This window comes from Hippopotamus amphibius, chromosome 6 (assembly GCF_030028045.1).
Source record: "Hippopotamus amphibius kiboko isolate mHipAmp2 chromosome 6, mHipAmp2.hap2, whole genome shotgun sequence".
Lineage (NCBI taxonomy): Eukaryota > Metazoa > Chordata > Mammalia > Artiodactyla > Hippopotamidae > Hippopotamus > Hippopotamus amphibius.
Window position 1 is genome coordinate 147,305,395 of NC_080191.1, and position 13,351 is coordinate 147,318,745.

A 13,351-nucleotide genomic window follows, 5' to 3' on the forward strand; every position below is an offset into this window, starting at 1 on the left:
CTTTCTCGTATTTCATTATTCAGATCCCTTCTGCCTCCCTCTTCCACGTTTAAAGACCCTGTGATTACACTGGCTCCACCCAGGTAACCTAGAATAATCTCTCTTTTATCTTTTTTAATAAATTTATTTATGTATTTATTTATTTATTTATTGGCTGCGTTGGGTCTTTGTTGCTGCACGTGGGCTCTCTCTAGTTGAGGCGAATAGCGGCTACTCTTTGTTGCAGTGAGCAGCCTTCTTATTGTGGTGGTCACTCCTGTTGCGGAGCACAGGCTCCAGGCATGTGGGCTTCAGTGGTTGTGGCACGCGGGCTCAGCAGTTGTAGCACACGGACTTAGCTGCTCCGCGGCATGTGGGATCCTCCTGGACCAGGGACCGAACCCGTGTCCCCTGCATTGGCAGACAGACTCTTAACCACTGTGCCACCTGGGAAGTCTCTAATCTCTCTTTTAAAGTTAGCTGAGGAGCAACCTTAGTTTCCCTTTGCTACATAATATAGCCACAGATTCTAGAGATTAAGATGTAAACATCTTTGGGAAGGCATTTATTCTGCCTATTACAAGTGCCTTTACACTCCTATGCTTGTAAATGCACAGAAAAAGACTGGAAGGGCATATACCTAACTATACAGCAAATTAAAATACAGTGGTTGCCTCTGAAGAGGGAATGGGAGTTGGGTGAGAAATAAGGGAAAACTGTCATGTTTTGACTGATGATTCTCACATTTATTTTGGAGTAACAAACCTGAATGTAAAGATTTATAAACATAATAATAAAATATTATTGAATTTTAATTTATTTATATTTTTCATTTGAACATAATGTATATAATATGGTAGAATAAGAAATACATATTTTGGTGTTCATCCTGGGCTCTTGGCCAGAGTTTCTAAAATTCTTATAATTTCCTAAGGCAATAGGAGCATATTTTGTTAAAATATTTGGTTTTCGTTCCCAGCTCTGAAATAGCTCCAGATCAATACAAGAGAAAGGAACATCTTTTGTTGTTCATAATAAGACCCTTTCAACCACCCCTGAGTTAATGTTAATGAGGTGATTGTTGGAAAGCCCCTAGGACTGGGGGTGGGGGGGTGCTGGTTGCCAGAGGAACCAGCAGTGTGATTAGAAGTTTTGAACTTTCTGCCTGACTCCATAACCTTTGGAGCAGGGAGAGAGGCAGAGGCTGAGTTAGTCACTAATGACCCATGATTTAATCAATCATGCCTACTTAGTAAAACCTCCATAAACACCCTAAACAATGAAGTTTGGAGAGCTTCTGGGTTGGTGAACAAGAATGCATCTACATGCTGGGAGGATAGACTCCACAGGGACAGAAGGTCCTGTGCTTGGGACTCTTCCAGACCTTGCCCTGTGTATCTCTTCATCTGGCTGTTTATTTTCATCCTTTAATAAATCAGTAATAGTAAGTAAACTTTTCCTGGGTTCTGTGAACTGTCCTAGCAATTTACTGAACCTGAGAGGTGGGAGTCATGGGAACCCCCAATTTATAGCTGGTTGGTCGGAAGTACGGCTGACAACCTGGGACTTGCAAAGGCGTCTGAAGTGGAGAAGCACTCGTGTGGGACTGAGCGCTTACCCTGTAGGGTCTGGGCCAGCTTCAGGTAGTTGGTGTCAGGAGTGAGTTCAATGTAGGACTCTGACTCTGCTGAGAATTGGAGAACTTCTGAGCGGAAAACCCCACACTTTGGATGTCAGAAGTGTCATGAGGGTAGAGGAACCAGTTTTGTTCTAATGTACAGGCTCAGTTTTAATATAAAATTTCAGCCTGTAGTAAGCAATACTACCCTTAATGGGTTCAGTGGTAGAATTATTGAGAGATCAGTGTAAAACTGTGGATAAAAACAGAGGTATAAGCATTCTGTTAACAAAATCTGCCCCTTTGGGTTGTTAATAGTCACAATAGAAGTGTATGGCGTGTAAAGAACTGCCTTATCTGGCTCTGGGTAGTACACTTGTGTCCGATGAAATGAAAGGTGTATGTGGTATGAGATCGATGTGAAAGTTTACAGAAAGCGGACACATTTCTATCACATTCTTGTATCTTGATTGTAGGTTGTTAGTTATCTCATCAGGTGCTTCTCTTTCACTAGTCTTCAGGAGTTTCACTCCTTTTCATTTCTGACACACCTCCTTCTTCTGTCTCTTTGTCTTCATGCTCTTCCCTTTTTTTCAACTATTTTTATACTCCTTGAATCATTTAGACTTTTGATTAAATAAATACTCTAAAATACATGAAAGTATTTGCATAAATATACCCTCACAGATGCATATAATTATCAGAAATGCTTTCATGCCTTACTTTTAAAATAAATGACACCAGCTTCAAAGATACACTTAAAGAAATTCTAAGCTTACTTTAAAAAATTAGCTACTTGAACACATACAATTTTTCTAAGGATGACCCACCTCACATATATCAAGGTAAACACTTGTAAATTAGCAGCAGTGGTTTTTGCATGGTCACAGGATGCTTGAAGTTTCATGGGTTAGAGTATGTGAAAAATCACATCAGGCTCTGCCCTAACTCTTTTAAAACAAGAATGTATATGAGTTTTGTTTTTTTTTTTCTTTCTTTTTTTAATGAGAGAGAGAGAAATTAAGATTCTCACTTAGAGAAGAACTGGTATTTGGAATGGATCAGTAGGTGGTAGAACCATAGCAGAGTGGCTGCCCGGCACCTAGCAGATCAAAAAGAGGGGAGTGAAGGTGCTGGCTAACTCACTTTGTGGAGGTTGGTTTCTCCATGTTGCCCTTTGCAGCCATCCAAAGGAGACACTGAGGTAGACCTGCAGCAGGAACAGAAAGCGTGTTACTCAGAGCTGAGAGGTTAGAGAAAAATGTCCTGGAGGGAGTTTTCATTTCTGCTGAGTAGAGAGAGAGGAGAGAGACTCTCCCATTTCCAAAAGAGTCCAACAGCAGAAACAGTAGCCTCCAAGGCCCTGTCTGTGGGGGCAGGGAGGGACATATTGGCAGTCCTAATAAGTGGTAACAGTTATGACCACAGCAAAATCTGCAAACTCTCTTGCCTTCAAGGCCCAGCTGCCCATTGGTGTACCCAATCTTTGGCCCATTCATTCTGTAACTGCCTCATCCAATCTGCTTATTTACAAGCATGGCATATTCTTTGCCAGTCTTTGTGTTTTCTCTATATTGTTTTCTATTTTTAGGTTGTCTTCTCCTTGAGGGATGAGCCTGTGTTTTTATAACTTCTTATGAATATGCAACACAGACCAAGCACAAAAGCTCTTTAATGGTGAGGATTGGAACTAAAGAAAGGGAGAGACTTCACATTTGCATGCATTTGGATAAATCTCAGAGAACTGAAATATTTGAAAAAAGATAGCGAGTGGAAAGGTTTTTGTTGTCTTGCTGTTTTTCAATAAAGCACAAGTCTTTTTTTGTATTCAGTAGTCTTCAGTAATTTATTTTGATTAAATAAAAGAGGAAATCAATACATCCAGAAAAGACATAAAAAATCTAGTAAAATTCCAATGAGAGATACTAAATTGAACCTATGCATTTAATTCCATTTTTTTTCTGAAATTCCCACTAAAACAGCAATAAGATGATTTTCTAAAGCATAAACTCCCAAGGAAAAGAAACGGAAAAGAAGACTATGGCAACCAGATTTTGCCAGCTGGGAAATTAAAGGAGTGAGTGACAGTTGACCTTAGCAGACTAGAGAAAGTGGAATCCTGAGCTTGGCAGAAGGAAAAGGTGAAGAAAAAAAATACCTAGCCGACCCCTTGACGGGCTCAGGGTTTGCTGGCACCAAGACCTCTAGAAGGGGGGGTGTGTGTGTGATCAAAGACAGCAAGATTGCCTAAAAGTGCGTTAAAGGAGCAGTTGGATCCTGAGACCCTTTCCTGAAACCCAAATGCCTAGCAGGTGCCGCTCCTTCATCTTGGATGAAGACCGGAGATTTATTCTCTGGATATTGTAACCGAGGGTCTCTGGCCTGGGAGACTTGATACTGACGACGGCCGTTGTTACTGCTGTGTCATTACCACCACCTCCCACTCCCTCCACCCCCCCAAAACAAAACAAAACAAAACAAAACCTCAGTGGGATAGAGCAACTATTTTATCATGCTCATAGATTCTGTGAGTCAGTCAATTCAGACGTGCATGACAGGGACAGCTAGCTCCTGCCCCACATGTCTGGGATGATTAGGTGCTGGGATCATCAGCTGAAGTGTCTCCACTCAGCCTGCCTGGCCGTTGACGCTGTGGGCCTCGGCTGGGCTCCGATGGCCAGAGCACCTACATGGGGCTCCCAGTGCGGTCTCTGTGCCTGGGCTTGTTTGGGCTCCCTCACAGCATGGCAGCTGGATTCCTAAAGCAAGTGTCCATGAAAGGAGCATATGGCTTTCTTGTCATCTAATCCCTTCAAGATATGGTATTCCAAAAGATGAATCCAACCTATGGTTTTGACGATCTGCTCATATCTCAGGACCACCAAAAACATCACAGCACCATCCTCCGTGCCGGGGGATTACATTTTTATCAGAGGCTACGTTGGCTTTGGTTCCAACTCTGACGATAAAACCCATAGAAGCCCCCGCGTGACTTTCAAAATCATTTTTGCAGAGACCTTTGTTCATGTCAGCTGCCTTCAGAGCTCAATGGGAGCGGTTTTCCTTCGATCTTTAAGACGTTTTAGTCACTGTGAGTTTGACGTATTGTTATTCAGATAAGCATTTATTGAGTACTTTTTGTCACTTTGTATTTAGGTCGCAAATTCATCACGAGAGTCTGCTAATCTCAACTCACAGAGTGTTGCTGAAATTTGGATATCCTGATTTGGGGACACTTGAGGTATCTCAGTTTTAGTCAGAAGTCTGAATAGCAGGCAAGTGAACTGAGAAAGAAACCCTGATTTTCTTTCCAGCCATAATCTTATAAAATATATTATTATTAAAAATATATAAGACCATTAAAGAACACTATATTTAAACTGGCTATTTCTACAGAGCAAGATTTTAAAAAGTAAACACCTATGTATATTTGTAGCATTTTATTAGTAAGCCTCATGGATTATGGTTGCTAAAATTCCCTATATCTTTCTGTAGACAAAACCCTGGCATTTTTCTATCCCCTATTTGATTTGCCATTGAAGTTTCTCAGCTTATCTGAAGTCTAGCTCTGCAATGGAGAAACGTGATTGTTCTTAGAGCAATCTGTAGTTGCTATCTGTTATTTTCATCGTGTTGCCATTCATTAAACTGAGGAAGAACTGTGAGTAGAGCGAGAAAAACACAGCATCACTTCTCTTCTCCTCCTTGGAGGGGTGCCTCTCTTTTCCCACCACAGAGCAAAACCAGAAAAAGTAACACACTGTGGTCACACTATAGTCACACAGCAATGTAAAAACCTTTTTTGATCAGAAAAAAAAATTGTTTTCTCAGAAAGTCTCACTCTTCCCCTAAATTCATAAACAACTCCTCCTTAGAGCCTGAGGTGATGCTTCCACAACTCCCATAATTTGTAAATGAGTTTTCCTGCTTACCAAAAAATTATAAACAACTGTCAGTGTCAAAGCATGAAATATCTTAAACTTGATTTCTATTTTTTATTTTTAAATTTTAAGAATGTTTTTTAAGCACTTTAAATATCACCATCCTCTGTAGTTCCTCCATATGCTGGGTTCTGCCTGGTTGAGGAGACTTCCTTCTGGCTTCCACCTCTGCCCCACTGAGCCTGCTGTCAGCTGCTGGTCCCCCTCTCTTCCCACCTTCCCATTCTGCCACAGGTTCCAGGGAATCTCTTGGATCTTTTCTTTCTTCTCTTGGCTCTTCTCAAGCCTATTTCCATCTCCAGCACCGCAAGAGTCAGCTTCCTCCCTCAGACAGGGCAGTGGTGGAACCCAAAAGAGACAACATGCCACATCTCTTAGAGTTGGAATCAGCTGAGAGCATCTCCTCAGGCCCTCAGCTCATCATCCTGTCATGAGAATAAACAGGTTGGGTGGATACACCTCTGAAAGGGAGAATTAGAGGAAAGGAAGACTTTCTACTTGATCAAATCTAGCTTGGGAGTGGTGATAGGCAAGGAGGTGGTGATGAGCACCAGCCGTTGGGGGGATACCAGTGGGCCAAGTCCAGAAACCCAAGGGCTTGTGCTTCCATTCAACGTGGACAGTTCCAAATCCAGACTCCATTGGGGGGAGATGTGACGATGCCGTCAACGGTCCTGCTGTTGCCACTTCCTGAGATGTCCTCAGGGACACAGAATACAGAGTCCAGGAAACTCCCAGAACGAGATCGGTATCTCAACAGGCTTTACAGCGTTAGCAGGAAGAATGCAAATATTAAGACATACCACTTGCCCCTCACTCAGGAGCCAAAATAGAATCAAGAAAAATAACTTCTCCTCTGTGCCAGGGTGACTGCTCTTACAGTCATGGAGATTAATTGGCCAGGGGCGCACGGGGAGGGAGCAAATTTTTCCAAATTCATTGAGCTCCTCTGAATTCTAGAAGCTCCCTGTGCCTGACTCTGCCATAGCCCTCCGAGCACTTGCCTGTATTTGTCAGCTGCTTGCCTTTCCTCGCCACTTGGCCGTGACTTCTGTGAGGGCAGGCACCATGTTTATTTATTTTTAATTTTTTCCCCCATCTTTATTGGAGTATAATTGCTTTACAGGATTGTGTTAGTTTCTGCTGTACAATAATATATGTACAGCTATATGTATACATATATCCCCATATCCCCTCCCTCCTGAGCCTTCCTCCCCCCCCTCTATCCCACCCCTTTAGGTCTTCACAAAGCATCGAGCTGATCTCCCCGAGGCACCATGTTTAACTCATCTTAACCCAGTGCCTATACAGTGCCTGGTCCAAGGCAGGCACTCTGTACATGTTCATCAAATGAAAGCTTCAATGGGTGAAAATGAAAGGGGGTGAGACAAAAAAAGTTTTTAATCTAAATTTTGATTAGGGAGGTATCTTTGCTGCATATAGAGTCATTGCTTTCTTTCTTTTCTTTTTTTTTTTTTCCAATTTAGAGTCACTGCTTTTTAAAAATATCTCCCTCTTCAAGTCAAGAGAAGTTTCTGCTTCCTTTAGAAAGGCTGTTCCAGGAATCTAGCAAGCCTAACCCTGGGGCTATTAGCCTTCTGCAGGACTTGTGTAAGACAGGCCTCATTTATAAGGGCTGACCCCATTTATGGTATCGGGTGACCTGAGGAAGAAGAAAGCCTATGGGGAACTGGCTGGGTGAGAAGATCATTGAATCACGTAACAGGAAACTGTGGAATTAAATCTAGACAGGTGAGTGTCAGACTGACTGTCCAAGGTTTATGTGCCTTTCTCCCTCTCTAGACTGTCAGCTTCTTGGGGCAGGATCGAGTCTTCTCTGCATTCCCAGCACCTGGGGCAATGTAAGCGGGAACATCTGAAGATATTTCATGTTTTGGAGGCAGAGTAGGGATGGGAACGGGAATGCCAATATATGGGGATCATGAGGAGGTAGGGGTCTCTTCCAGATGACCCCTGGCAATGAGGGGAGAGGGTGGAAGATGACTTCTGTGGAGCACTAACTGTGTGTCAGACGTTGCAGAAGGTGATTGCTTCCAAAATTTCTGAAACTCGATTCGTTCCAGATTAAGAGTGTTTCTGATGTTCAAGTATTTTAACTCCAAAGAGCAAAATAATAGAAAAATAATTTCCCAGGTGTGGTAAAAAACAATTTGAAAGAATTATGTTTTTAAAACTCTTATATAACTACATCTTGCAAATCAATTGAAAAATGCAGTACGTATCCATCGTTACTATGCATTGCCTTGCATAGACTAAAAACATCTGGGTGTTTCTGAAAAGAAAAAAAAATGGCACGTTATGTAAAATCCTACCTCTCTAAGCACATTAAGTACATATACAAAAATAATACATTCTATTTAGTATTTCTCATAATGAAAAATCAGAATTTGTAATACTCATTCATCCCCTTAAAACTGGTGATATATACACAAAGAATAAATTTACAAAGGATGAAACATTTACATATATATACATATATATATATATACACACAGACACATACATACATACATTTATCCTTTGGAAAAGCTTGCTGATCTGTGGCAAATTCCCTCATCCTTGGGAGCTGGCATAATTGCATCTGCAGAATCAAAGGAGAGGATGATGCAATGGCTCCTCTGAGAAGAGTTTTGGTGCCATCTGTTTCCTCTAGCAGAGCCTTCCTTCCCAGACTCCCCTCCCAGCTCATGCATCTGGACCGTCTCCATGAAGTCTAGGAGGTTTTCACAATGTCACAAGTTTGGGCAGAGCCATTCTGGCCCATCCATCAGGGTTTCTTCCCTCTGTCCATGAGCCATGGTGACATCACCTTGCAGCTCGCAAAGCCAGGGATGACAGCATCACACTGTTCCTCTCTGGAAGGCTTCTCTGCTCAGACTCCCCAGGAAATGATCTTCTATCTTGTCTTACTAATCCTCAAATGAACCACTGTTTTACAGGTGAGACAACTGACACTCAAAGGGGTTTAAACACTTAATTTGCCCATAATCACACATCCAGGGACTGGAATCAGGAGAGTTAGAACATGAACCAAAGTCTGTCTGACTCCAAGAACTATGCCCTCTTCATGCAGTGCTCTGGGAGACTTGTCGATGAGAACAACATGATATTAGGGGAATCACTGAGCAATGGGTACAGCTTTTGATCCACAAATTTGAGTGCAGAAGACATGTCCCTACTTCATTTGTCTGTAACTCAATAGAATTTGTAGGACAGGATCCCATTCTGCCAGTAGAATTCCTAGTCAATCCAGGTTGCCTGTCTCCTAACTTCCTGGGCTCCCCCCAAGCTCTGGGAGGACTTTAGGGTGGGAGAGGAAGCATCTGGTTCTTAGCTGCCATCTGCAAGCACTGGGGCCTGCTGAGCCATGCTCCCTGCCCTCAGGTCATGTCCAGCATTCCTCAGTCTCATAACAAACAGCGTTCATGCCTGACAATTTTCTCTGCTGCTTTCACGCCCCTCTTGGGCACACGATGCTCATCCTGCCAGTGCTCCAGGGATTGCATGGGACCATTCTGCACTTCTGGACCATGCCAAGGCTAGGAAACTCTGTGAGGCTCTCTGAGGTCCTGTCTGCCTAGTTTAGGAATTTCTTCTCGGGTATAGCTGCCTCCCAGGTTATCTGCCTGGATAGCAGGCCACAGGTCTCCTCTTCTCTTGGATCCCACCTTCTGGTCTTCCATCAGAGTAAGCTCCTCATAGGCAGGAATTATGTCAAATGCACCTTTGTATTCTGGTGCTTCGTTTCAAGATGGGCAGACTGAAAGACCCTCTGTAAATGCTTGTTGAACTAATCATTGTCACTTTCCTTGATGTGAAGCCCTACCTACTTTCTCCTGTTGTGTCTGGTCTGTTTACATAGCTTACCCAATATTCAATAGATATTTAATAGGATGGAGAACGTGGATTTTAGACCACGAATGTCCTCTTTTATGCACATCACAACTTAAAGCAACAGCCACATTCCAGGAATTCAGCTGTGTGCTCCCTAAAGGTAGATTCTAGCAGATGCTGTTGGCATCTCACCCATATGCCCGCACCCCCACAACTTCAGTGCGTGGCAGCAGACTTCCACCTGCCAGTGTTTCCATTCCTTTGCTGAGGGCTCTCGGCTCTCTCTGCCCACAAAAGCCATGTTGCTCACCTGTGCCACAGGAAATGCCAGGGTATTGGCGCCCTCCAGCAGGGGCTTTCAGTTAGTGACTAACAGGAGCTGGTGAATAAATACCCCAGGTCCCCCGTGCCTAGGGTGGGATATCTCAAAGGTATGTTTACACTGCCTCCGAGGGGTTCTCTCAGGGGCGTAAGACCCAGTTACCCACAGTGGTAAAGGGCTCAACTGGCATCCTTTATTGGCTTCCTTATCCCAGCTTTCCAACCCTTCACCTCCATGTAAACCACTTGCATTTGGATCTTTGTTTCATGGTGTTTCTTGGGGAACCCAACTGAAGAAACAGATTTACTAAGACCCTGAGGTAACGTTTTGTTCTGGATCTACTGCATTGTTTTAGGAAGTTATATACAAAAATGATGGGAGAAGTACTGGGGGAGGAGGGAGTGAATCTAGACGATCACTGCGGGTTGGCTGTGAAGAAAACTCTGCAGCTTTCCTCGGGTAGGGCTGGAAATGGCTTCAAAGGTGTTTCTTATAGGCATGCATCCCCTGCTTGCTATATATAAAAACATTGCAGCACGTAACAGATATAATCTGTTAGAGGTATCATCTGAATGTAGGGAAGCATTTTGACATCGATGTTCAATGAAGTATTTTTTATAACAGTGAAATATTGAAAACAACCTGAGGATCTAGTTAAGGAAATTATGACAAAGTATGGCGTGTCTACTAAACGGAATATTATGCGTGCATTTAAAATGCATATTTTAAAACATGGAAAATGCTAATAATATAGGCACGATAAGGACCTTTCCCTTTACCCACTGCTAGGAGCAAGGGCCTTGCCTCCACACACTTCTGTTTACAGTTCCCATAGCCCCTCAAGAGCAAGGACTTCTGAGAAGGAGGCCAGAAGAAGATGGAAGGAGGACAAGCCGTGCAGTCGGCAAAGTTGATAAAACTGATGTAAACATCACAGCTTGAGGAGATGGGAAGGGAATCAAAAGGACCTGCATCGGCTGAGCCCCGCGCACCACTCCACCTCCTTGGGCTGCACCCCTGCCACCAACAAAGCAGCGATTACACGTCTACCATGTATTGTATGCCGACTACATGCCACACATCATCCTAGCTGTTTTAGAAACATCATTTATAGTATTTCTAATAAGCTTCTAGGAAAATACACACAATCTCTATTTTTTCAAATATGGAAAGTAAGAATCAGGATGATGTAAGCAACCAGCCTATAATCACTGAGCAGAATTCAAACTCTAGTATTTCTGCTGCTTAGAAACTCAGGGCTAGGGACAGAAACATGACCTTTTCCACGTGATGGGGAAGTGATTACCAAACTCCAGAAGAAGACCAGGGAATGTGTAACTGCAGGAATTTAGGAAGACTGTCCTTCTAATCCATGCTGGGCTGGCTCCTGGTGTGGCCACCTGCAAGGTGACCTTGTTCTCATCTTGTTTCTTTTAATTATGTATGGAACTGACTGTGGACTTGCCACTGGATGTGACACAAAATGTTGGTCTTTTCCTACAATTGAGCCAGTTCTCAGGGCAGCAGACAATCACCAAACAGGAATTCCAGCTGAGAGGTGTGCATCCAGCCATGTGCTGTGGCCATCTGCCTCTCTGGAAGGATGTTTTTCTAGCTCTAGAGAGGTGCAGCAAGGTGGCGGAACTGGCTCCTGAGTGGCTGTACATCTCCCCCCAGCTCTGTTCAATGATGTCCCGAGAGTCGCTTGAAAGCAGCTGTGGTGTGTATTTGCACCACGGAAATCAGTAAACACTGCAGACTTCACTGCAGAGGGCTTTTATCCTGGAGACCCAGTTGATTACTGGGCGTCTCCCTGAAGGACCAGAGGCTGTCCACTGGACACTGCCATCTGTTCTGCTGTGGCAAAGACACGGTGGTAAAACAGTGGGTAATATCAACTGTGTCTTCAAACCTATTGGGGTTTTAGGGAGCCTATAAGGATATTCCTTTTCCCTGACCCAGTTTGGAACAAATCGGGACACACTGAACGGTCAGGCAGATGGAGTACCATGCGCCACTCTTTTGCTAATAAAGGTTGGATGGTGACTGTGGTTTAAGTGCAGGAAGAAGGAGTTTCCAGTGCTGCACCTCAGATTCATGCAGACTTTCCCACCTGGCCACAAGCCCTTCTGGACAGCCAGCAGCACTCCCTGTCACCCAAGGAGCTCTCCTACTGAAAAACTTAGAGCACAGAGAATCAGAACACTTGCTGTCTGGGAGCAGCTGACTCCCTAAAGGAAGGAGAGAGGAAAGGATTGAGTTCTCATTGCCTGATTCCTCTCTCAAAGGCACTGGTAAGAGCAGTCACTGCACTCTAGGGTGGAATCAGTGAGGGAGCAGATAGACAGGAGAAGCATTATGACTTGCACTGAGTGCCCACCACATAGAAGAGAATGACTACCGTCCTATGAAAACCTAAAAACAACCAAGTGGGAAAGTGATGAGAAATGTTAACTGGATTCTTTTTTGTGCACGTCGAGTGTCACACTGAGTTGACATTAGCTTCTCCAGGCAGGGGAGATTAACAGATGAGGTACAGAGAATTTAGAATCCATAGGTTGCTTCCACAGCTGGAGTGTTTTAGACCTTAACTTGACGTGTAAGACCATCAAAGCAATGCCTCCACAGGGGGCCAGTACACAACTCATTCTACCTGTGAGAATATACGTGCTGAAATGTTTTTTAATATCAGTGACATGGAGTTGGACATCAGTTTCTGGACCTGTCATGATTTCAGTCTTGCAAAAAACACACATTCCGCAGCCTGTGTACTTCAACATACACAGCTAGCCCTTGGCCCAGTTAGAAGAAGCCCCGTAAACTGCATTCTGCAGGTCTCATTCTGGACACACATTTCTGTCTTCCCAATATTGATGTTTCTGAAAGTATCAGATTGCTCTGTATCTTGAGGAATATACGGTAGTGTTCTTATGTGCCCCCCGCCCCACGCACACCCTTTCTATCCACGACACTGCAGAGGGAGTCTACAAAAGAAAAGGCAGTCTATGCAAGCAGTTATGGAACCTCAGAGTCCCCGTCAAGCCTGAGACATCCTGAGTAATCCAGCCACAGCTGAAAAATTCTCGTGGGACCTCTCTCAGAGTAAGCTTTGCCTGTCCCTCTTCTCTGTGGAGCCTTTCCCCAGAAGCCCCTGGGGTACTGGCCTTCATCCTGATACCACTGACTTCTCCTCTCTCCATTGGTTGTAAGCTAATGCTTTACACTGGCTGGTCAACAGGCTACGTGAGGGGTGGCATCTTGCAGTGAGTCTTTACATTTTTGGGGGGGGGGCATATTCCCTCAGTTCTCATTTAGAACATGTGGAAATATTCTGTCCTTCTCAATCTGCTGGTATTCTGCCTGCTAGAGCAGTCTAGACCAGAGAAGCTTTGAACAGTGTGAATGGGCTGGTTTCCAGACTTAGCTCTTAGCTCTATTTCCATTACAGTGAAATGGTCTAAGAACTGGCTATCCCTTTGGAACAATGAAAGGAATATAACTATTTCCACAGATCTTGGGTTTAGTGTGTAAGATAATTCCTGGTTAGTTATTCTTTATGTGCTTTTATATACTCATGTCTCTTAGTGCATTATTATTCAGAATACTTACTAGGTGGCAAAAAATCAATGATAATTT

General features: G+C 43.6%; 1 pseudogene; it reads right to left on the minus strand.

Moving 5' to 3' along the window:
• Window positions 1–12,259: 12,259 nt before the first annotated feature.
• On the minus strand, window positions 12,260–12,444 carry LOC130854995 (ATP synthase membrane subunit K, mitochondrial-like; annotated as a pseudogene).
• Window positions 12,445–13,351: the final 907 nt, after the last annotated feature.